Source organism: Toxorhynchites rutilus, chromosome 2 (genome assembly GCF_029784135.1).
Source record: "Toxorhynchites rutilus septentrionalis strain SRP chromosome 2, ASM2978413v1, whole genome shotgun sequence".
Taxonomy (NCBI): domain Eukaryota; kingdom Metazoa; phylum Arthropoda; class Insecta; order Diptera; family Culicidae; genus Toxorhynchites; species Toxorhynchites rutilus.
The window spans coordinates 126,465,035-126,489,924 of record NC_073745.1 but is presented as its reverse complement, the minus strand read 5'-3'; the positions used below and the strand labels follow the sequence as shown (position 1 = coordinate 126,489,924).

Genomic DNA, 24,890 nt, shown 5'->3' with positions numbered 1-24,890 from the left:
CAATTCATCTGACGTTTTATTTATCTGACGCGGACGCTTTCATAACATTATCGTGTATTTTGTTTCCTTTAACTTTCACCATCAGTATTTTGGTGTAACGATTGTCCTAATTCACTTCACGCACTCTCTTCGGCATTGACTCCACGAGGTTCCGTCACATTCTAACAGGGTTCCACCATCATTTCACATGGCTTACGGGAGATTGGACTAGACATTGCACAACATCAACTTTATGATATTAACGTTAAAAAACCTCAGGTTTGGTTTCTATTTAAATGCTCTAAATGCTATCTGCTCGGCACCTTGTAACTTACTTCAGAAAGATGGCGAAAAATTTGTTACGAAATCAATTGTAAAGAGATCAGTCATACCATTTTTTCGCGCGTTTCTACTACCTTTCGCATCTACTCAAACTATCATTAAAACCTTCCCCGGCCCCAAAAAACCCTACATACCAATTTCCTTGTCGATCGGTTCTGTAGTTTCCGAGTCCATATGAATCAGACAGACAGACAGAGAGACAGTATATATATATATATATATATATATATATATATATATATATATATATATATATATATATATATATATATATATATAGAATGAAACGAAGAAATGAAAGTCTCTTTTCCAAAAGTTTTAAACTGTTTGTATAATGTGAGCAGTTCTCTCTTTCTGTCAGACTGAAAGTCAGCTTGGGATTGTACCAATGAATATCCAAGCAATGCCAAGCGGGGGTGTAACCAAGTCTGGCTGGAATGCAAATCTGTTTTACATTACTACGTTATCCTAATTGCCACTGGTGATGCTGTATAAATGCGCAATAATATTACACCACATTATAAAATGAAGTATAAACGTCAACCTATATCCTTTTCGGTTTGGCCCGTGTATGTGGCAAAGTATTTCAAGCAGGTTTAATGCGTGCTTATTTGCAATTTGTCTCTTGTTTCGCTCTCTCATATTGCTCTTAAATTGCTATGGCATACATATATACTAGGGTGCCAATGAAAATGATCATCTGTAATTTCAAAAAGTTACCCTACACAAAATGTTCACCACCACGGAAAACACCCTATGCCGAATTTCAGCTCAATCGGTCTTAAGGGAGAGTGGCGCAAAGTGGTCAAAGTTTGAGTTTTTAAAAATCGAAAAATCACCCAAGGGGGGAGTAAAGGAAATCGAGGTTTTCGAAAAAAAAATGCTCAAGAACATCCAGAGAAGCGAGCTTATCAAGTGCAAATTTGTACACATCACCATTGTGTCGACTGCCCTAGGAGGCTCATGGCGATTTTTTGGGTTTTTTTTTCTTCAGGGACCTAGTTATTCATTTAGATGGCATTGTTCAGATGAAACATGACGCATTTGCTATTGGTTAGTTTGGAATATTTGTCTTTAATTGCTGAAGTTTCTAGCATCAGGTGTTGGAATTTATCGACTGATTGATTGGTAGAAGATTAGACTACAGAATATGGAATACATAATATAGATTTTTACCAATGGGGGGTCATTTCGCTATTCTCAGAGTCTTTATGTCGCTCAAAATTGTTCCACATTTCTTTATACATATTTTCATCATCCATCACGATTTTCTACAAAACGGCTTGTTTTAGAACGCCGTTTTTATTGAACGAGTCGCAGAGATAAATGCGATCCGTGTCAAACATAATATAGATCTATGCATTTCGCACATATTTCTATAAGAAAACTGTTAGACTGTATGTATACGTCATCCATTAAATAATGTAAATATTATGCCAAGATGTTGTTAGTTTTTAACGTAACGTGCTGGAGACGTGCCGCGTAAATTTCGAAATCCGCGTGGAAAAAGCCGCCTAAAAAAACCGCGTAAATTATGAAATCCGTGTAGAAATAAACGCATAAATTCCTAAACCCGCGTAAAAAAATGACTTCAGTGTATTTGGCCTTCAAAAACCAAAAATTCATAGAGAAAAGTTGTTCATTGAATAGGGTAATGGGGTTGGTAACATCCGCTCAGAATTCATCCGCACTTGGATAGTTAGAATTTTAGTTTGAATTTTTGAATTTTAGAACGCAACGCATTTTTTTACGGGGTTAATACGTCACTGACATCGATTGATAGAAAAAATCCCCTCAAAATAAACTTAACTCTTTTCAAAGGATGTTCCAGACTAAGAACGTCGATTAACTGAGAAGGATTCAGTAGAAGCTGGGGATCAGAATTTGAAAATTTTCCAAAAATTACTTTTCAATATGAGTCATGACTCAATGATAATATAATGTTATAATAATATAATAATATAATAATATAATAATATTATAATGTAATAATGTAATAATATTGATAATATTTTTTAAATTTATTTTCCGCCAATCTTCCTCACCTACTTCATTCGCATATTCCTACTTCGCATATCTACCTCATTTGTTTCTTGTTTCATGCGTTATAGCGTTTAAATATGTCTAAATGAATGCCATCTCTTTTCGACAATCAGTTAAATTAGCTCCAAACAAAATGAAGTTTTCGTGGTAGCTCTGAGTAATTAGTCAACCCAGAGTTACCACAAAACCTTTTATTTGTCAGGAAAGGAGAGGATTTGTTGTAACTCGCAGTTAGTACAGATCACTAGACTAAATCTAGATCAGATAAGCGAATTACCCCCTCACTCATTTTGTGTACAAATCGCAGGAGAAATTTGCGCCAAGAGAGTGAGGGCCTCTATGGTATACGATTTGCACACTCTCGTTCTCTCCGCTCAGCTGACTTATGACCCGAATATTAAATGTGACACTCCGAACGCGTTTTCTTTGATCTAAATAAAGGAAAACAATATGTGTTGCTTTGAAAATCTAATCAAGGTTCCATCTGGGCTAAATAACATGAATGATGAGTTTCCACTTGTGATTTCCTTCATTCGGATATTCTTGTTATATAGATTCGAGGAATATAATGAGTTGTAGATAACTCAGTACAAAACATTTTAATGTGGGATAGAGGGTCATATTTGGTGAAAAAAATTGTACCATTCATAAGATCAAATGTAAACTGTGACAAAGTTTTTGAAATATTCTTAAGCCCAAACTATTTGCTTGAAACTGACTCCAATAAAACAACGCTTTGACCGATTCTGTTGCTATCATTTTAAAGATGACAAAATTTGCTATAGAATGAAGCTGTAAAATATTTCAATTATTGTAATTAGGTGTCATTCCAGAGGTAAACAACTTAAAAGCTAGTTTCAAGTTTTTATTTTCGGGTGCGCTGTTCCTCTTACCATTTCGATAAATGAATTGAAAATGGCAACAACAGAATAGAAACAACATTTAACATACAACATAACATAAATACAGCAATTTCATGTTGCACCTTATTCACATTGGCTCAATATATGGCTGCTCTCTTTTCAAGCTCAATAAAGAATTCTTCTTGGGCCTTATTTCGAATGAAACGTGAAGTGGAAGGGTCGTGCAAAAAAGAAACAATGGGCCTTATTCCCGTATACACTTCACGGTGAAAACGAAATGAACGGCACGTCATTGAGCTTGCTTTTACGAGTTAGTGAAACGTCAATGACAGTAATAGGTTTTTAGGCCGAATGAACACTTTTCAAGTAGAAAATATGAATGAAAATTTTCTTCTCCGTATCAAATTAGTGCTCAAAGTGAATGGAAAACATGTTTTTTTTTCATGTGCTAAAATAATGTCATACAAAATTTGTATCTGAAGATAATTTTACATTATAATGATAAGTTTTAGTGGAAAACTAATTCCGTAATGCCGTCTACAGATGGCGACACCGTACCGTTTTCGTCGCGGATATATTTCATTTCATTTTCACCGTGAAGTGTATACGGGAATAATACCCATTGTCTTCTTTTTGCACGATCCTTCCACTTCACGTTCATTCGTTTCATTCTTCATTTTTATCAATCATTTTTAGATGATTTTAGATGACAATTTATTATCAATCATTTTCAGAGATGAGAGATGATTCAGATGAAATTCGTTTCAGATGAAAGTTTCGTTTTTGAGTTCTAAACGTACTCACAGAAACTAATAGAAACAGCTACTTAAAAGGTTTTGCAGCGTAGGCCAATATGAGTAATCAGTTTCCGGCGCCGGTAGAGTAGTATAGGTCGGACTCGATTATCCGGAGACTCAATTATCCGGAATTTTAAACTCGATTATCCGAAGTATTTTATTTTTGATTTTCGGAAATTTTGAATAATTTGTATAATAATTCTATATTGAATAGCTAATATGGGTATCAAATGAAAGGGCTTGACTAGTAGAACACTGTTATTAATGAAAAATTCAAATCCAAAATGGCCGCCACCACAAAATGGCGTCATATATATTTTTTTCACAACCCCATCAATACGGGTATCAAATGAAAGGGCTTAATTAGTACAATACAGTTATTTATGCAAAATGCAAATCCAAAATGGCGGCCATTACAAAACGACGGATATCATATTTTCTCAGAACCCCATCAATATGAGTATCAAATGAAAGGGATTGACTAGTAGAACACAGTTATTTATGCAAAATGCAAATCCAAAATGGCCGTCACCACAAGATGGTGCCATATATATTTTTTCACAACCTCATCAATATGGATATCAAATGAAAAGGCTTGTCTAGTAGAACACAGTTATTTATGATAAATGCAAATCCAAAATGGCTGCCATCACAAAGTGGAGCCATATTTTTTTCAGAGCCCCATCAGTATGGGTATCAAATGAAAGTGTTCGACTGGTAGAACACAGTAGATCATAAAAAAACCCAAATCCATGACCGCAGTTCCCAAATAAACAATTACTTTTTAATGGTTCCATTCAGCTTATAATTCAGTCATTATAGAACTGCGTATTCAATGATCTTGAAAAATTCAATTTGGAGAATACACTACACTATGAACAGCATAAATTCAAAAAGATCGCTTCCACAGAATTGTCGACTATGTATGTTTTACAATCCCCTCAATATTTGTATCAAATGAAATGATTTGACTAATAGAATACAGTACATCATCAAAATATGCCGAAAAAAGTTAGATGAGAAATAAAAATAAAAAAAATGAATGGTTTCATTTTTTTCTCGGTCATAGTGGCTTTCAACACATTTCGGCTGGATCGTCACTTTTACTTCCATTTTTGGAAGAATGTCGGGAGTGAGAATTGAACTCGTGATCTCTGCGTGAGAGGTATGGATTTTACCACTACGCCAGATCGGCTCCCAAATGGTTTCATTGTAAAGAAGATAGATAATTTACTAAAAACTGGAAAGTAAAATAAGTAAAAAAAACTTTTTAAGTTAAACGCTTTAATGTGCTAAAAGCTAGAAAATTAACACATCCGTTCCTTCATTAATCTAGGGCAATGATGAGACTGGGGTATATGATGAAACAATTAACTGTGGATAATGGAAATCCAATGTTTATCTCTTACCTAATTTTCTTCGGAATATTTTCATGATGTACTGTATTCATTTCATTTCATTCAATACCGATATTGAGGGGATTGCAAAAAATACATGGTCGACCATTTAGTGGCGGCAACCTTTTTGAATTTATGTTGTTTATTATGTTTCGTGTTCTCCAAGTCAATCTATAATAGAAAATCTATTTTGGTGGAGTTAAGCGAATGAGACTTTCAATTGAATAGTGACGAACATTCTTTCGCATACAAAAAAAACACATTGACGATGATAATGAATGTAGCACATTCGTGCAATCGACAATGAAAATTCCTGTTTCCTACGTTTGAAAGGAAACGACGGCTGGAAACAGGATAATCGGTGTTTCAGTATGCTGTAGCGGTCAGTACTATAAATCACTTTTAGGGCAAAACATACTCTAATATGTATTTGCCCTAAGGTAGACAACGACGCAAATGGGCTGAGCTGATGATTATACAGCGTAAAGCGTACTAGTTTTAGTTCGGGAGAGAGTCCGGGAGAGATTTCCGCGAGACAAGGTTCAGGGATGCTGCTTTGTATGGAAGGGGAGAGGGAAGGCTGGAAGATGGTTTTTCGAAACCAGAATGATTCGGCCAATGACAATCCTCAGATTTCCGAGGACAGCCGACGAGATTTGGGAAATGACGTACTTCCTGTAAGTACGTTTGACTCCACTTTCCCTGATCTGAGGATTACTAAGTTTGCTCACTTTGTTCGTGACTGCAGAAAATAGTGGAAGTGCGCGTGCTCGTTTCACTAATTCTAAAGGTAGTTTAAATTTAAAGCAGCATAAGTTACGTTCATGTTGTTAATAGTTTTCTTTTCGTTAGGTCATAGTAAAACTGTAAAGTAGTAAACCAAAGGTAGCGTGTTGTGCGTGTGTGTGTTCGAGTTACAGGTGATATAGACATTACAAAAATCATCGCTCACAGTGCTAATTTCCACTTGCACAGTTACCCGTTCTCCCGCAGGCAATTCGGAAAAGCCGCTTTATATGCCGCTCAAAGAGCTCGTATTCAACATCCGCAGCACGAACAGCAAAATCACCCGTAGAGACGGTCATCAGCAGCAGCCAACAAATTTGAACCAATAGTTGGTGAGTCCGTTCCAAGCTTTTTTTTTGTGCGGTGGGTGACGTCCGGTGAGGACGTCACGGAGTTTTTTATATATTGCCCTAAGTCGGGATGAAACGGACGGCGAGGAAAGTTCGCGTCCGAGACAACCATTAAAAGGTGAACTGCAATTGCCGAGCGTCATTGTCGACGTCGCCATACAATGCGCTCAATAGATAAATAAAAGACCCCGGGGTAACAAAAGCTCGAATAAGCACACACTTACCTTAGAAAGCTTTCAAACTAGAATTCAAATGGAAAGGAATAGGATAGCAGGAGTTAGGAAACAAATGTGAATTCGAATAAATTATATGTTACTTGTTCAATGAAATTGGTACTTTACGCAAATATATGTTGGTGTCGAATGCTAGCAAGGAAGGAAGCTTTGATAACGTGAATGCATTTTAATGTTGCATATTATGAATTGTGTCGTGATCGTTTCGTTCTGTCTGTGGCGAATGAGATTTTCCATTGTTTGCGCTTTCTCTGGACGGGTAGCGGCCTGGCCCATGATGAGCGTTATTCAGGCATGAGTGGAGTCTACTGAATTCTTTGAGGTTTAAATCTGTTTGATGGGGGTTTAATTGAAAGTCTTGTTTTGGTTAGAATTCCGTGGCCTGGCTGGAGCGATCCGTACTTTCATTACGGAAGTAGTGTACTTGAACTCGCCCTAAAAGGGAGTCTCAACCGGGCAACTTTAATCTTGGCGGGCAGTCTCCTTCGGGAGTGGCGCTTAAGCTGCACGCTTGTAGAGGATCGGCCAGCCCACGGCTACAATGCGTAGAGAATATATAGATTACACTTGACCCTGATAGAGATTAATCAATCGGGAAAGACTCTTGGCTTGGCTGCAGAGAAAGATGCAAGTGAAATAATATTTTCCACTTCTTAATTACGAAAACGACACTCTAAACCAACAACGATGTGTTATTCAAAATAAGCTATGATTTACCTGAAATTCACTCTTTTATACAAGCTGATGCATTTACATGATTCAAGATCTAGAATCGGATGTCTTCTTGAAAACTTTATGTTTATGTCAAGGTCAGGTGTTGCAAACTTTTTTTCCAAATGATAAAGTGATAGTATGGATCAAAGTTTTTCGGCTGACAAAAATGGTTATGTGCACACATAATATCACTGAAAATATGAGTTATGCTATTTAGATGAATATATTCTGAATCTATTAAGCAGTCGAGCATTAATATCCAAAAATGAATTGAGTAAAATCTATTACAAACTTAAAAAAATCACTCATGAACCATATTAAAAATATCTAAGGAACGGATGGTTTTTCATGAAGTTTATCATATTGAACTTTAAAATTGAAATTAACCATAGTTCTAATTGTTCGTCAAAATACGTATTAAAGAATGTTATTTTGATTTTTCAAAAAGTGCACTAATGAGCTTTGCAAGACTATTTTATATCAAGGTTCTTCATCATGAAAATATCCATTTTAAAAAAAATATATTCTTTGTAAATAAGTGTTCATTTTAGAATTCATCTATTGTTGTTCACAAAGCTTAATCCAGTTTCCTTTTAATTTTTTGCATACAGTTTTTCTATACAGTAAAACCTTTGTGCGATTTTTTTTGTGCGATTTTTTTTGCGGTTTTTTCGCGCGATTTTTTTTTGTGCGGTATATGAAAAGAAGCATATTTGACGAAGTTATCGTCCATTTAGTTTTTTTTCGATGGTTTCTATGCATTTCAGTGCGAAAAAGCATATTTGCGTCTCAATTATCCACTTCTGAAATCATTCACCTCCTCCCATCAAATGCTCTAAGTTTTTCTTAGTCTTTGCATGACATGATTTCTAACAGCAACACGTTTCGACATGCAACTAAAAGCACAAAACAGCCACGCGCAACCGAAAAGGCAAACTGTCCCATCGCAAAGCATGGGAACAAAAGGAAATTGAACGGTGAACGGCGTGAATTTGAGTTATTTTCCTGAGGAAACTTTGTTTATGCGGTCCCTATCTACCGCACAAAAAAGTTTTTTTCAAAATGAGTACCGACCACGATTTTTTAAAGCTACTGGTGAAGTTTTGCACGACTTTTTTATGCGTTTTTTTTTGTGCGGTCCCTATCCTCCGCACAATAAAAGGTTTGCCAGTACAACTAAAGCCCTCGAACTATAATTCGTTGGATTAAAATTTTATCCAAGTCGAATTATTGTTCAGTCAGATAAATGTTTCCATCCGAAAGGCAACCAAGTCTCCCATATCGAAAGTGTTCCGTTCTTTCGTTCAAGCAGGAAATAACTAAGTGACCCTTCAGATATTTTCTGAGTTTAATCATTCAGAATAAACCATGAAAATACAGTAAAACATTTCAATACATATGGCAAATTTGGTACCGCGATTCATTATTCTTATCAAAAAAAAAATTGATTCGAATCATGTTAACCAGACGCCACTTTTGACCTTGTCTTGCTCAATTGCCCTATCTCATGCATAACCTTTGTGATTCTTGTCTCAATGGGGCCCCAAAATATCTTTCAAAATGTTTCCCCCTCTTACGTATCAAACGAATCTTGATTAGAGCACAACCGGCACGAGGATAACTGTATCGGAGAAAAAACAAACCAATAAAAAAACTGCGATAAAGAGGTACATCGAATCTTATCGGCAGTGTCTTCTCTATTCGATTGTTCAGACTTATATAATTGGCATTTTTGGCTCTGTTTTCCTTTCTGCACCGTGGTGAATCCAAGAATCCACAGTCTCAACCCCAACTGTTAAAAGAAAATATTAAATAATCCGACAAAAAAAAACGTCTTCGGTATGGCGTTTTCTTTTTTATCTCACCAAAGTACAACCGGTTGTGGAGACGGCAAAGTTCCGCCCCGCAATCCTATTGTGCTCAGAGCCGAAATGACATTTTCCGAAGTGTCCTCAAGGAGTGGCTGTAATGGGTTTCGAGGTTGATGGGTATCAATCGGAAGCAATTGAAGCCGGTTGTGGAAATCCTTCGATACACACAAACACCGAGAGAGAGAGAGAGTGAGGAAAAGAAAAGGCAAAGGGAGCACTAAAAGTGACACAATCCCAATCAAATCTAGCCGAGGCCAAATTAAATTACCGGGCCGTGCTACTGCTACTGCTACTGGCTAAGATGAGACTGTCGAAGAATGAGATGGGTACGGGCACGGAAACGGGGTGCGGAAGGATTGTGTCGATTTGGCGAGGATAATATAATTAGTATAGCGGAAACAGATGTGCGTTTTCCTTTTAGGTCTGCCTTTTTTTTGTTTTTTGGAGATCAAAAGAACCCAATGCTTTTGGTCACCGCAAAAAGCGAATCATAGATTAAAAATGTGGAGCCTTTTTTGAAAGACAAGTAGAAATATTGAATTTTTCTCAAGCATGAAATCATTATGTGATAATGGGGTTGAACTATTTGCAATAAGAAATTTCAACGATTTCATGAGGTTCAGCTCGTTCCGTTTTTTCGACAAATACATTGTTTAAAAAATTACATTGTCAATATTATCCCAAAAGCCGTAACTAAACCCTGAGTGGTGTTCATTTTTCGCAGAAAAATAATAGACAGACAAAAAACATCTCAAAAACTCCTGGAAGAATTCCACCCAATATCGATAAACAGGTAATCTATCTTACATTGCTTTTAGCGCATTTTTTCCAATCGCTCTCGAAAACCAACCGGATTCGCCCGATAACTGCTTCTGGAAGAAGTTCTCACGGAACAGAAAGAAATGCTGTGGAAAAACGCACACAGGAAGTACGGCTTCGGGCATCCGGATCGACGCCCTAATGCGCTTTAATATCGTAAGAACAAAATAATTACGCTGGAATTTATAGCCCTCTAATGATAATTACGACTTTCGAGTTTGGTTATAAATTTTCCCGACTCGCTACAACTATTGGTACAGGGCACACGAAACAACCGAGAGAGAGAGAGAGAGAGAGAGAGAAATGTTAAAGTTTCCCGGATGTCTTCGGGTGCTTATCAGACGCCATGTTCCGTCTGCTTCGTTGCCATTAAATGGTACAGCTCGTTTGTTCGCCGCTAAGTACAAAAATACGTGTGTGTATGTGGCGTTCAGAACGGTCCCGGGCCCACGTATTTGTTTATCTGAGCTGAAGGACATCTCGCTCAATTTGTTCCGCGACAAGAAAGCGAAGCGTAAGTTACTGATAAGGTTTTATGGGACAACCGAAACGGGAGGGCTATGAGGATGAGACTGGTAAATTCGATAATTTCGAACCCAACACAGCCCAAATCGACGACTCACTCCTAACACGCCACATTCGTTCGCTCAATCTTCAGAACTTCTGAAGGGCTGCAAAGAAATGTGTTCAGGAGATAACATTTCACACAGTTTAGTTAATTCTCGTTGGACTAATTTAGCTGACATTCGGCCCGGTCGTTTCCTTCAATCCGTCGGCTGGAGAAGCCCTCAGGAGAGGTGTTCAACTTGGGCATATCTACCCACATGTAGACCGACACAGCAGGACCACTTACCCCATTCACTGTGCGACATTGGCAAATGCTTTGAATGCGGGAATACTGGTAATGTCATCCTCCCCCCTGGTTTGGTCTCCTGAGGTGGGAGTATGCATGTTTGCGTTCAGAAGAGAGTTGGGGATTGGAACAAGTGAAAATTTTAAAGCAGGCACAAAAAATAGTCCAAAAGCCATTCTACTGTGTGTGTTATCATCAACATAAAACAGTAACTTTTTTACATTCGAAAGTGAACCGGGGAAACGGAAAAAGAGCGAAAGAGTGGGGTGGTCTTAAATTCCGGTGTGAATCCTGTTTGACACCGGAAGTGACGAAGCGCAAAGGAGACTCACCTCACCTCACTGTGTTGATATGGATGAGTGTCTCGGATTGTGTGGAGTGTCGAGGCTGCATAGCGGCACACTCCAAATGTGTTCTGTCGTAATTAATGACGGTCGGTACACAGGGTTGCATCGAAAAAAGGGGACAAAAAATGGAAGCACGAAAGTGGAAAAGGTTGTTCCTGCTGCCGCTAGAGGTGAGAATAGGGGGCCTACCGGAATCGGGGGGTTTTCGGGGGAATGCTGTCTTATTTCCTGCGGGAACAGCAATGACTTGCAGAGACTGTCGACGCCCCCCGGGGGGCCTATGGTTGGTGTTAGGTGTTACACTTGAATTTCGTAACGGGTGAGAGGAAGAGCGCAAGTTATTGCGAAACAGTTTTATTATGGCAATTTTATGACGGCTGGCTTTAAAGGTTATGTTTAAGCCTACTGCATTGGAATTTTGTTCCAATGTTTGTTTAAGCCCCTCAGCCATGATATTAGAGGCTTAAAAAACTATTCATTTCCTCGAACTCTCAGAGATTTTTTATCTGATTGTTATAAATAGAACGTTATCATTTTTTACAATTATTATGCGTCCAATTCACGGTAGCTAATCAATGTTTTTGCATACAACGTTTTTGTGATGATTCCATATTATCGAACGTTCTTCTTGAACAGGGCTTCTTGAACACGCTTCGAACTTTTTTGTGGACTTGTCGTATTTGTACGATTTTGTTCTAATCGGTGCTTTTACGACTGCGTTTAAACCCATAAAATCCCTTCTCCACCATTTGTCTCAATGAAAAAAAAACCCCAACTACCCTTTGCTTTCTATTCAATATTTCTATTTCAAGGTGTAACCGAGCTCTGAAACGTCTGACAGAAGACACAACATTGACATCTAGATACATAGTGGAAAATCGATGGGAAGTATTTGCACGTGTTATTCATAGACACGCTGGTGAAAAATTCACACGTTTGCGGAGATTTACTAGCTGACTGCTGTTATATCTGAGATCAACATCTTGATAAAAATAATACGATTGATTGGATTATAATTGCTCTGCCTTCTCAGTATCGTCTCTTTCCACAACAACATACACAATCTACAAGCTGTCTCCATATATTCATCAGCGTCCAAATGACGGATCCACTTCACGCCACGCAATCTCTCATCACACACCAAAAAGTCATTTACTCTGAACAAATTGGAACTTCGTTCAAAAAACACACCACACACCTAGGGTCTGTTAAACGAATTTCAACTTCAGCTTCTGCTGAATTTCCATGTGGTATTAGTGGAATGCTTACCTTACAATCTTGATTGTTTGAGGACGAGCGACTTCGAATTATACTTACCGAGATTTTAAACATTTCTATTCAGCAATTCCATGAAAATGGATCTACCGAAAACAATGCTCGAATTTCGCACAAATTTCGTATTTTCCTTTTCAACAAAATTAAGACACCTATCTTTTGAATTCCCCCTTAAGGAGCAGAATTCAGAATTAGGGTGTTCTAAAGCTTAACATTCAGACGAAATGTCGAGTTTTAAACTTGCTTTCTTTTGAACCGCTGAACCGATTTCAGATCTCTTATCAGCAAATGGAAGGTATGTAAGTAATTTAGATAGTAATTTAAAGTAATTTTAAAGTATTTCGTTTTCGATATGTGTGTTTTTTCGATTATTAGGCTGAATTCGACGTTTAAACTTGAACTAAAAAAAAAACTTTTGAACCGCTTGGCCTATTTTCGATCTTTTTACAGAAAATGAAAGGTATTATGTTTCTAGGAAAACTTGTAAACTGCCCCTGATGACTTCTTTCAGGTACAAATTTTGGAAAATTTTGTTGGAACGAAAGAGCGTAGAGCGTAAAGAGTGAAAGCTCTGTGGCTTTCTAGGTGTTTTTTTTACATAACACATCAAACTTCAGGAAGGTATACATTCTCGTTATCGAAATTTATCTGAATCCAACTGTGAAGGAGAACATATATCGATAATCCAAAGAAATACCATGAAAGCATTCCATAAATTATATAAAATGCTAGGGCAGTTTTGAGTCTAGACCAGGGCCCGAAATCTTCGAAGGTGAAATTGTTTACCTCCTGTTTGAATCTAGCTCACCTGTAGTATATGTCAAACCACCTTGAACTCAAACATCGATACACGCATTCGTGATACATGAGAGAGATAGAAACGAATTCATTTTGGGGAGAATCACTTCAATATGTAATTAAGTTGACGGGGAAGAATGAAATGAGATCGTCAGTTTCTCCGTTACTCCGAGCAACTAAACACCCGAATGACTATTGAATCACATTGACGGAGAAACTGCTGAAAAAAGCCAAAACTCATTTCCAACTCAATACGAAGGCGAATTTGTTCGTAGTCCCCTGACTATCCTCAGTTGAATATGACTTTGCCGAGCCCTGGTCTTGATACTACAATCTAAGAATGTTTTTTTTTCAAAGTGTTCGCTTTGAAGTAGAGATTTAATAGGCAGTGGACATATGTTCATATGAAGTTCATCTTTTAAATAAATTGAAAAAATACGGAAAATATGCCTTCCTGATCATTTGATATATTATTGAAAATTGTCTAAGTTTTCCAAAAAATATATGAAAAGGTAGGGTCAGACACCTCGATAACTACTATTTTTTTATGATTTCACCCTAAAATAGACATTTGTAGTTCAGTTCAATATTTTACGCTTAGATACGTTTTATTTGCTAGACAGATATCTGAACAATGAACAATAGTTGACCATGTCATATGGATTCGTTCGAATAAAGAAGTGTTCCACAACGTTCCCTCTTTTCAACGAAGCAATAATCACTGAGAACAGCAGTGCACTATGTACATGTCGCTGTGTTGCCCCAAACTCGTGACTGGCGAGTTTTCCCCGGAGTTTTGGTACTACTTTTAAAATACAAACATTGCACAATGGTCCAGGAGATGCATTTAAGTGGAAATTATCATTTAGACCATTAAACGAAAGTTAGATTTTTTATTTCATCGAAAATGTTGGTCGCCCTATTTTTGGCAACATGAAAATGAGCGCTCTATCATATGTAACCACTTTGTCGAAGACAGTTTTTGTCTAGAGAATAACTGTCAAGCTCTAAATGATAATTTCCACTTAAATGCATCTCCTGGACCATTGTGCATTGTGAAAGAATTGAAACTAAGCATCCATTTTTCGGGAACAGAAGGAAACATAATACACGTAACACAATCTAGGCACAACGTAAAAAAGTTAATTATTTTCGTACCCATAATCAGAGATGCGAAAAAAGCTGCAAAACTTTGAAAAAAGCTGGGAAAAAATTAAAAGAAATCGAGAAAAGCTGGATGAATTTATTTTTTTAATTTTTCTCAAATTTTTACATTAACAATACAAATTGGGGTATACAGTGACAGTGTCAGTCTGTCGCATTGGTACTTACGTATTACCGCCACCGGAGCATTATTTCTATTACGAATTATTTTTTTCGTAATGAAATTAATTGTGAGGTCAATGTAATGGTAGCGAAATTCTCATCAAACAATTGGAGGAAACAGGTTTGCTAGCGAGAGGCCGCCGCTTCTGACAGCGGATCGGCGGCCAACTCGGATTGCGTCACCTCGGTGGATTGGGGCCGCCTCGGTTCCTTATCCTCGTTAGATCACATTACCCTCAGAATAAATTTTATACCAAAAAAATCTCATAAAAAAATTGCGCTCCGTTGGCGTTAATACATAAGTACCGTTGCACTTTTTATTTTCCTCAATCTGTTTGTGATCATACTAGAATTCCTAGAATCCTGACTGGTCTTTATGCATGTCTACATAATTTTTGAAAGCTACAATTGCTCGCAATGTTTATGTTCCTGTTCTATTTCTTAATTTTGTTTTGTTTAAATTGTGTTCTGAAAACAAATGTTCAATCTTACTAATCCTGACTTTGCTTAATTTTTCTTCATTGTTCATTATTTCTACATAATTTTTGAAAGCTAGATCAATGTCATACCTTTTTGGGATAAAATTTTGCCACCAAAGAAGCATCCTGGCGTTCGTTTACAGTGAAGTCGGTAAAACCTAGGTTTTGGATCTCCCTAAATGCATTATCGATTTTCCGGATATCATTTTGATCGCAAATATTAGGAACGCTTCCTAGAAGGGGAACAATTTACATATGCTTTCTTCCTATGGCGATATTTGGATCAATTATCGCCACGTTGGTGGACTAAAAAACTTAATAAAAAAAACTGAATAAAACTGATTTTTTTTTTAAACCGGAGATTCTTGGCCTCTGGCTATTTTACTGACATGCTTGAAAAAAACTGGCAATATACAGGAAAAACTGAAAGGTTGGCAACCCTGCCCATAACGTCCGGTTGAATCAACGAGGTTTATTTGCGTTGTTGGGATTTCAATTCTACATTGAAAACTGTTCGTGTTTTGATTGTAACGAATAATATGTTAAAAGTTTGTATTAAGATAAAAAAAAAGATTTTTTAAAATCGCTACATTTCGTATTAAGCCACATGTCTTCAAATGTTTTTCAACTTAACTCCTAAACAGATATTTTTACCATAAGGATGTATTTGGAAAAGTTGTTGGAAATTATAGGCAAATTCATAAAATGTCATGAACATGGCGGTATAACACGGCAAACTTGTCAAAAGGGCCTATTTGCTATAAAAAAGACAATAAAGTAGAAATATTGTTTTAAATATCTCGAGAATGGCTGCATTTAGAAGGTGATTGATAGAGGTTAATTCACATCAGGATTCATAATTTTTGGCTAAAAATGATTGGTAGCATACAATTTTGTTAGCTAAAATTCGAAGCTTTGAAAATTCATAAAAGTTAGATGTTCCAAAAAGGTCGTCCAAAATAGTTTAACCATCTTGGACTTATTTTTTAAAGTTTCTACATGACTTCTTTATTATATGGAAAAAAAAAATAAAAATATATATTTTAGATATTGAAAATTATTATTTTTTGGCAAATGAAAAACGGGATTTACTTTTTTATCAGTGTATATTTTTTTCACGTTTAAACATCAATACTCTATAACTCTTTGTAAGACACTGTTTCGGTAGGAGTCAAAGGATTTTCAAAAGATTTTTCAAACGTTTGTCTTACTAAAATCGATACGCATTTTTCAAAAGTTACACAAATTCCCAATTGCTGTGGAAAATTCATATTTCTTCCCACCAGAACGGAATACAAACTTTTTTATATGTGTATATGTTTATAAAATGTATGAAATTTATAAAATGGATCAACCGGATAAAATGGATAAAATGGATGATATGCATAAAATCGATAAAATAATCTCGTCACCAAACATTTTGACATATTCACCTGTAAGCTGTATCGCCTCCGAAAAGCCACCCCACTTGCGTGGTTTTTTGGAAGCAGCTAAACAACGCTGATTCATTATTCATTCTTGCCATCGCGTGAACAATACACAAGCTGGTCATATGTGGTTTTAGTCAATTCATCGTTCATTCTCAACACATTCTGGACCAGCCGAATCAAGAGCTTACGTTGCAATATTTTCCTTCTCCTGCGCTGCATATGGACATATCGAGCAAGCGATTTACGGTCGACTAATTTGCACATTAGCCTTCGAAATGGTATTGATACTTGAAAAACAACAACAGCCCACGGAACCGATTTGATATTGTTCGCACCCGATGATATGGTGGCATTCTACATCGTCGTCATAATTTCAAGTAATATTCGTTCCCATGGCACTTCCCTAGAGCACTTGTAGGCAACGTTATCCAATTAACCTTCACTGCCCGCTGTCTAGAGTCCAAAACACTGGCACAGTCCCGCTTACATATTGAATGAGTAACTGGTAGAGCACAGATTGTTTGAGCTAAAAGATCAATCAGAAGGCGAGATTTCGAGAAACGCGCAAAAAACCGATTGTCCCTTCATCGGCGCGCGCTCTTCACAACCACACTCTTACGCGCACTCGAAGAATTTCTCTTTTCGATGCGGTGACGATAGGAAAAACCGAGTAATTTCAAGAAAGCCGCGTAATTTTGAGAGAATCGCGTGAAAAATCGTGTAATTTCGAGAGAATCGCGTAAAATGAAATTACAGTAACGAAACGCGTAAAAAAAGAATCCAGTGTAGTTAGGAAATGACCAAATAGATGGGTGCAAGTATCTTATAAATCCATCCAGGAAATGGCTGTGAAATAACAGCTCGAAATAGGACAATTTCCGCGTTTTGAACGATTTCCCGTTTTTCAACTTGAACTCCCAATATGCTATTGCGATCCTACGTCAAAAAATTGCGAACTTTGCTCTGCTTTTATTTTTGCTAACTGTATACATATATATATATATATATATATATATATATATATATATATATATATATATATATATATATATATATATATATATATATATATATATATATATATATATATATATATATATATATATATATATATATATATATATATATATATATATATATATATATATATATATATATATATATATATATATATATATATATATATATATATTTAAAAATCCATCTTTTTAGAACAAATAAATTTTATATATTCTGTTATTTTAAGTTCTGAACACAATTGTCTTGAAACATTTGCTCCCAATATTGTTCCCGACAAAAAATCCTTCGTTTCGCTTTATAAATATCTCGTGCAAAGGAAATCGGCAGCAAATGCATCTATTCACATTCGAGATAGAATTCAGTCAATTTCTTATACTCAATTCGGATATGCATTTCTAGTATACTAGTATACTATACTTTATATGCTCATATAAGGCAGATATAATGCTAAAAAGGTGAAATGTAGGTCTCTTCAAACGCTACCGTTATTACTAATTTTGATAATTTTTATTCTGCCCAAATACGCATGGTTGACGTAAATGCCAACTGAGTTTTTCAATTAGATTAAAATATCAAACATCATAAAACCCTTCCGGCCAATTATTTATTAAATAGAGCCGGCTTATACAACATAAATTGTTCACAGCCATGATTGTTCAGCTACAAACAGGTTTTTTCATCACTGAGTTGTGTTGGTGGCAGTATTGGTAGTATTGGTGTTCATATAAAAGACCACTAGAAACGTCAAATTGTTTTGCTTCTGCTTCTGTTTATTTTGAAAAAATCGAATCATCGATCGTGTCGATGTTCGACAGGGAAAAAAAATATTTGCACATGAATTTCAGCAAAAGATTTTCACATGAAGACAGCTGTTTTCAAAGGCTTTGCTCATTGTTTGGATTTACGGAATGTTGTTCGGAATGAGAATTAAATATAATACGAAAATCAGCAATCCAGAGTTTTGCATCGAATGAACTATAGTTGTAAATAACGCCAGGCTACCCATGCTTATCAGATTTATGAAATTAAAGTGTGAATAAATTACCTAAAATTGATTATATATCTAGAAGAAGATGTCATGAAGTCAACTGTCAAAAAGAGATAACATTTAATGCAGTTCTGTAGTCCTAAAGCTCATTTGGTACGTTCCCATGTAAACCTCACGATAATGAAGAAAATAATTCGACTCCAAACTATGAGACAGCTGGAACTTTAGTGTTCCGCTTCCAGCTTGTATCAATCAACACCGAGGCAACTCACAAACGTTGCTCCATAATATATTAAGCGAGCAGATGTTCTCATCGAAAAAAATCACCATTCGATCCTTTCTGTCGAAACTGTCACTTCTGGGGCAATCGAATGATACTTTTTTCGTTGGTTCCACACGCCGGGAGCACCGGGAATCCTGACACATTTCTATTAGGCTCGTTTATTCACATTATTTTTTATCCTTCTTTGTCTCACCGAGAGTAGACAAATGGCACGGAATGGGTTCTACCCCAACCACCATGCCGTATTATAGACTAGCCTGACAGGGACAAAAAGTGTGTGCTTTAGTTTGTGTGTGTGTCTTCGTCGTCTATTGTCAGCCAACCGATTGATGACAATATGATCGATTAACATTCGGGTCACGTCGTCGAATGTCAGTGAAAATTGAGGAAAAACTACAACGGGAACAATTTTTCAAAGTCCCACCCTTCTCGTTCGAGCGAACGAGAGGCTCAACCGAAAATTGCACGACGTGGTCACACTCCAAAATGGGGTGGGGATGTATCCACGTACGCACCTCGAGCACCATATAATCAGCAGAGGCACACAAAAAAAAACCCGAAGCGAAGGCAAAAAATCTTCGACAAAGAAAACAATAATAACGGAAACCTCCCGGTCTCGATTCCGGATGAAGGAGAGCGTAAACGAAAGGACATGACTCGACTCGAAATTTTCGGATTTCCCTCGCTACGTTATCTAGTGCTCCCCCCTCCCATTTGGCTGATTCCAAAGACGATTTTTCCGTTCGCCTGCCATTTTTATCGTCATTATCGTATATTCAATCAATAAACTCCGAGCAGCGACTGTGCGGCTACGAATGGCCATGCATGGAGTCTTCTTGGGAGGAACCTCCACGGAACCACTGTTCTTTGGCAGCCTTTGTTTGAAAAAGTCAATTTTCTTTTCCCTCCCCAGCGATATTGCTCCGACCGGGGTCGAAAGGGCGTGGTAGGCGAAACTTTTCACGATAAAACGGATCATGCCATCGATGAGTGTCGCCTTCCATCTTTCGCTGGGAGGTGTATGGTTGTTCAAGGTCCACTGCGATATCTGTCCGAGTTTCAGTTGTTTTTATTTTGTTACCAAAGATTTCTGGTAACGTGATTTGGTTTTATCATTCAAAACCTTTAAAAACAAGGTTCAAACGGAACCAACCTTCAGATGAAAATTACATAAAATCCAATCAAGAATTCATGGAGTTTTTCCGGAGATTTCGGAGCAGCCCAAACGTATGCAATTTGGGAATAATCGAATATGCTGCGGCCATAAAATCAGATTCAATTTAGCGCCATTGAGTTCGCATTAAAAATGTATACAAAAGCAAACGAATTATTTCGCCGGATTTTCCGCCAAAATGGCTCCCCCGGTGGGCGAACGAACAAAGAAATCGAAGCGGCAAACAAACAACACCATCTTCAACAGGCGCAACACTTTTGGTCGGCTGGTGGACATCAAATATTTAAAGCGCCTTGCGATGAACGGGGCGGATAAGCGCTGAGGCTGATCGAACCAGAAGAGGAAAAACAACACCTCCCATTCCCATCGTGGGGCACCCCAAGGGAGCTTCTCTGACCGCTCGGAGCAACCTAACCCACGTCGGAAGCTAAAACGACAAACACACACACACACACATAGAATAAGGGTTTCCACGAGAAAGAGTAAAGCTGGGCATGGGTGATGTGAAGGGGGGGGGGAGATTTCAAGGAAAGACGAGAAAATTTTCTTTCGTTTTCGCAAATTGTTGATTAGAATACAAATGAAAGCGATGTTATGCTGGTCTAGAGGAAACCACCCGCTTGTTGGGACACAAATTCTTGAAGACGACATTTTCCAAGAACGCTGCGGCGGAGCAAGGATATGAATAATTTACATACGGCGGAGGAATATAAAAATGCTCTTTGCGTGATGATTTTTCCTGTCTTGTATTTGTGTCGCACTTGTTCTTCTGCCCCCACAACTGATGCCGTCAATATAAGTTATCGATGAATATCTCTTAACGCTTTACGGACCGCTCACGAGTTTTCTCGTGTTTCGCGTTCCTTCTTTACGAAGGAGTGTGAAGTTAGCCGATAAAGGTGTTTGTTGCGCGCAAGTTTCTATTCAACGTCTTGCTGAAGAAATGAGAAATCGATTTCATTCTGATTTTTTAAAGATAGCAAACCCAATTAACGTTATCAACTATCCTTCATTTGATTTCTTTAACGTTGGCGTAGGACCATTCAGTACAGAGATATTATTGTTTGAATGAAAAAATTTAAATTCGTAGATCGTAGATCATAATCTTCTAATCCTTCTGATTAAACACAATTCGAGAAAATTGAAGTTATTAATTAACATTAAAATTTATAATTCTCGGTCATATAATTCCGCCTAATTATTACCGACTGTACTCCACCCTTTTTTTCTAGGAGAGCACCAACAACTTTGTGCCATTTTCAATGGAAAATAAATTATGTTCACTATATTGAGGAGGATAATTTTTATCTGAGTGATTTAAATATACAGCCATTCCATGGCAAACCGATATAGTGGTTCTCAGATTTTCGTGAAAAGTGGGCGCTATTTTTTTTAAATTTTTCATGGAAAGCTGAGGATTTTTCACATAACATATCTCGAAATCAGGGAGGCGTTTTTTTCGTTTTTGAGTTATGATTTTTCAAAGTTACCCGATGGTCCAAAAAATCATTTTTCCCTTTTTTCCCAAAAATGACTTTTGTCAAAAATGTATTACTTTTGAACTACTGGAGCGATTCAGATGATTGGCATGTCAAATTAAAGCCTACTAGCTAGCCTTTTTTTGAAAAAATAACACACTTGCCAATTAATTGAATTATAGTCACATATATCCAGTCAAGTCACATAGAAATATGGAACGATAACTGAAAACATATTAACTTCGACAAATCATAACTTCAAAACGAAAAATAACACCTCTCTGGTATTTGGATATATTATGTGAAAACCCTCAGCTTTAAAAAAAAAAAATATTAAAAAAATACGGCGCCCTTGGTCCCGAAACGATGTAAGCTATAAAAAACAAATATAATCAATAATTACGAAAGCAAAATCCATTTTTATTCAGAGTGTAATATTTTTTACAAACAAGACTAGCTCATTGGCTTTAATTTGATATGTCGATCGTCTGAATCGATATAGTAGATCAAATGTTATGATTTTTTGTAGTGGAAAAAATGGGAAAAAATAAGTTTTTGGACCATCGGTTAACTTTGAAAAATCATAACTCAAAAACGAAGAAAAACGCCTCCCTGATTTCAAGATATGTTATGTGAAAAATACACAGCTTTCCAGAAAAAAATGTAAAAAAATATAAAAATAAATATGGTCCCGAGACCATGAAATCTATAAAAAAAACAAATACAATCAATAATAACGAAAACATAATTCAAATTTTCTGCAACTGTAGCATTTTTCCAAAAAAGACCAGCTAATTCGCTTTAATTTGATATGTCGATCATCTGAATCGGTCCAGTGGGTCGAAAGTTATGAGTTTTAGAAAAAAGTCATTTTTGGCAAAAATGCGAAAAAATTGACCAATTTTTCGGACCACCCTAAAATGGAAATGGCACCTAACAAAACAATAAAAAAATAAGGGTCTAATAATTTGCGATAAAGAACAAAACTACAAACTACCACTTGGCGAAAATCTGAGAACCACTATACCGGTTTGGCATGGAATAGCTGTATAATAACATTTTATACACTACTAACTGACCCAACAAACGTTGTTCTGCCATATTAATTCTTTCTAGTTTCTAGTAGAAAAATGAAATGAAGAAAATCAATATCAATTTCTTTCAAATGTTGTCTCGGTTGAAACTATGCTCTTGCCGTTTTCAAGATGGACGGCTAGATTATTAACTGTTGAAATGCGACTATCGATACGTCAGACAACTTCAGTGGAGCAGATGTACCTGCCTATATGGTAGCGCATTATTTCGTCGTTTTCTTTCAATAGAGTATTCACATCGGTATTCTGAATCGAAAAATACAACCATATTGCTTCCTTAATTCACGGACTTCTTCGCTGATATATTGGACATTCGCGCACGCTTTTGATCGTATCGTTGGTGCAATCTTTAGGGAAACACCCTGTACATATTACACCCGCCATGCAAGGCGATAAAAGTTGCAGATCCACGCATAAATTATGTTTGTGGTTACAATATCGAACAGTCACCCATATTCCAGAATCCGATTGGTTTGTAACTCGACTTCACGATTCGATCGACATCATCTTTTGCATTCTTAAATCCGTTCGTCTCAAATTCAATCGTTCTATTTAAATGTGGCAACCTTTCCTTGTCGCAAAATAAACGTCAAAATAATTCATCCGTATTCAGATTGGCAGAACCTGAAACAAATTCAAATAGTTAAAATTTGAATGAAAATGATTGCTCAATGTCGAGCATAGAAGACACAGTACTGGCCCTAACATAACTATTTTTTTCTATAAATTTCCTTGCATTTCCACCAAAACTTTCTCTATAATATAAATTCATCACCAGACACAATTTTCGTTCAAGTTTTTTCCCCACTTGCAGAGAATGTATTACTTTTCTACATAGAACCCATTTGATATGTAAAGCTAATTTTTCATTTATTTTTTTTTGTTTTAAAAGCGTATTTACTCCACCTGAAAACCCATAACAATTTTTGGTTCACATAAATGAAACACGGAGCTCAATGTCAGTTATGTCGAATTGTATGGCAAGTTTGCCATATTTGCACAACTCGATTAGACTTGAGTCGAACGGTTTACAGAATGCAAAATTGCAATTCGTTCGGGTAATTCTGACTCGATCAGATTTCAGAATACCGGTTAGTAGTTGATCAGTAGACAGATCTGGAGTTTCTAAGGAAATTACACTATCGATTTTCTCAGGGACTATCGATTTTGTCGACTAACATCCAGCAATGTGTGGGACCGAATCCTACAGGACTTCATTTTTCGTTTCAACACACGCTCTCTACCTTCCCGCATATGTCGATCATAAATTGTAGGCACAGCTCACGACATTGTAGAATCGTCCTCATATCATATCGAAGCATCATATGAGACAACTCATAATAAGAAATGAGCTTCATAATGAATGAATTACATTTAGCGGGGTCTCGTTGTTTAATGTTTATGCAATATCCGTTCTGTCACTTCAGAACAGTTGGGGGATTTTTTGTCTAAGATAGTTCCTAGGCTAGTCACTTAGAATACATTCAAGGCGTATTTCTTGGTATACAAATCTCAATCAAGTACTACTAAAAATGATGCGAGTAATGCTAAGATGATAAGGCGAACGTTGGGAATGTTAGTGCTATGAAGAAGAACATAGAGAGAGTTGTACGAACGATGTGCGTTAACGATGAATTCCAGATTATTGTTTTTTTTTCGAATCACAATTTCTCGCGTCACTGTGCAGACGCCTTCTATGATTCTACCAACGCTTGCGCATTGAATCTACACACGTACTCTCCAGCAAGTGTTTTATCAGGATTGATGACAATATCGTGATCGTCATTTTGTAAACAAAGCAAGTGTGATTTGAAGTACTTCAATTATACGTTGTCCTCATCCAAAAATACTTCCAGCTCGCCGGCGATACGCCTGGCTTTAGATGAAAACGAGGTTACTTGCGAATGTGTAGCGGGCCTAGCGCTAATTCATTCTGTTTGAAAAATGAATAACGGTTTAATTATTTGAATACTGTTTATACAAAAATAACTTTTTTCAATTTTCTTTAAATTAATTTATTTCACCCATACAAGTTGTACAGGTTTTGGCCTATAACTTTTCTTAGACCTTTTTTCGGCCAACGAAAATTTGTCTGAAGATGGATAAAAATACTCTCTATCTAATAAGTATTATCTCAAAAATGTGTCTTGG

General features: G+C 36.7%; 1 protein-coding gene and 1 long non-coding RNA gene across 28 annotated transcripts in view; both read left to right on the top strand.

Moving 5' to 3' along the window:
- The window catches only part of LOC129764935 (protein muscleblind), a 799,891-nt gene that overhangs the window by 612,990 nt on the left and 162,011 nt on the right, over positions 1 to 24,890 (top strand). The gene's annotated exons all lie outside the window — the stretch shown is intronic.
- Positions 5,918 to 7,322, top strand: LOC129764937 (uncharacterized). The gene is made up of 3 exons (XR_008741301.1): positions 5,918 to 6,211; positions 6,274 to 6,341; positions 6,397 to 7,322. It is a non-coding gene; the product is annotated as an uncharacterized LOC129764937 (long non-coding RNA).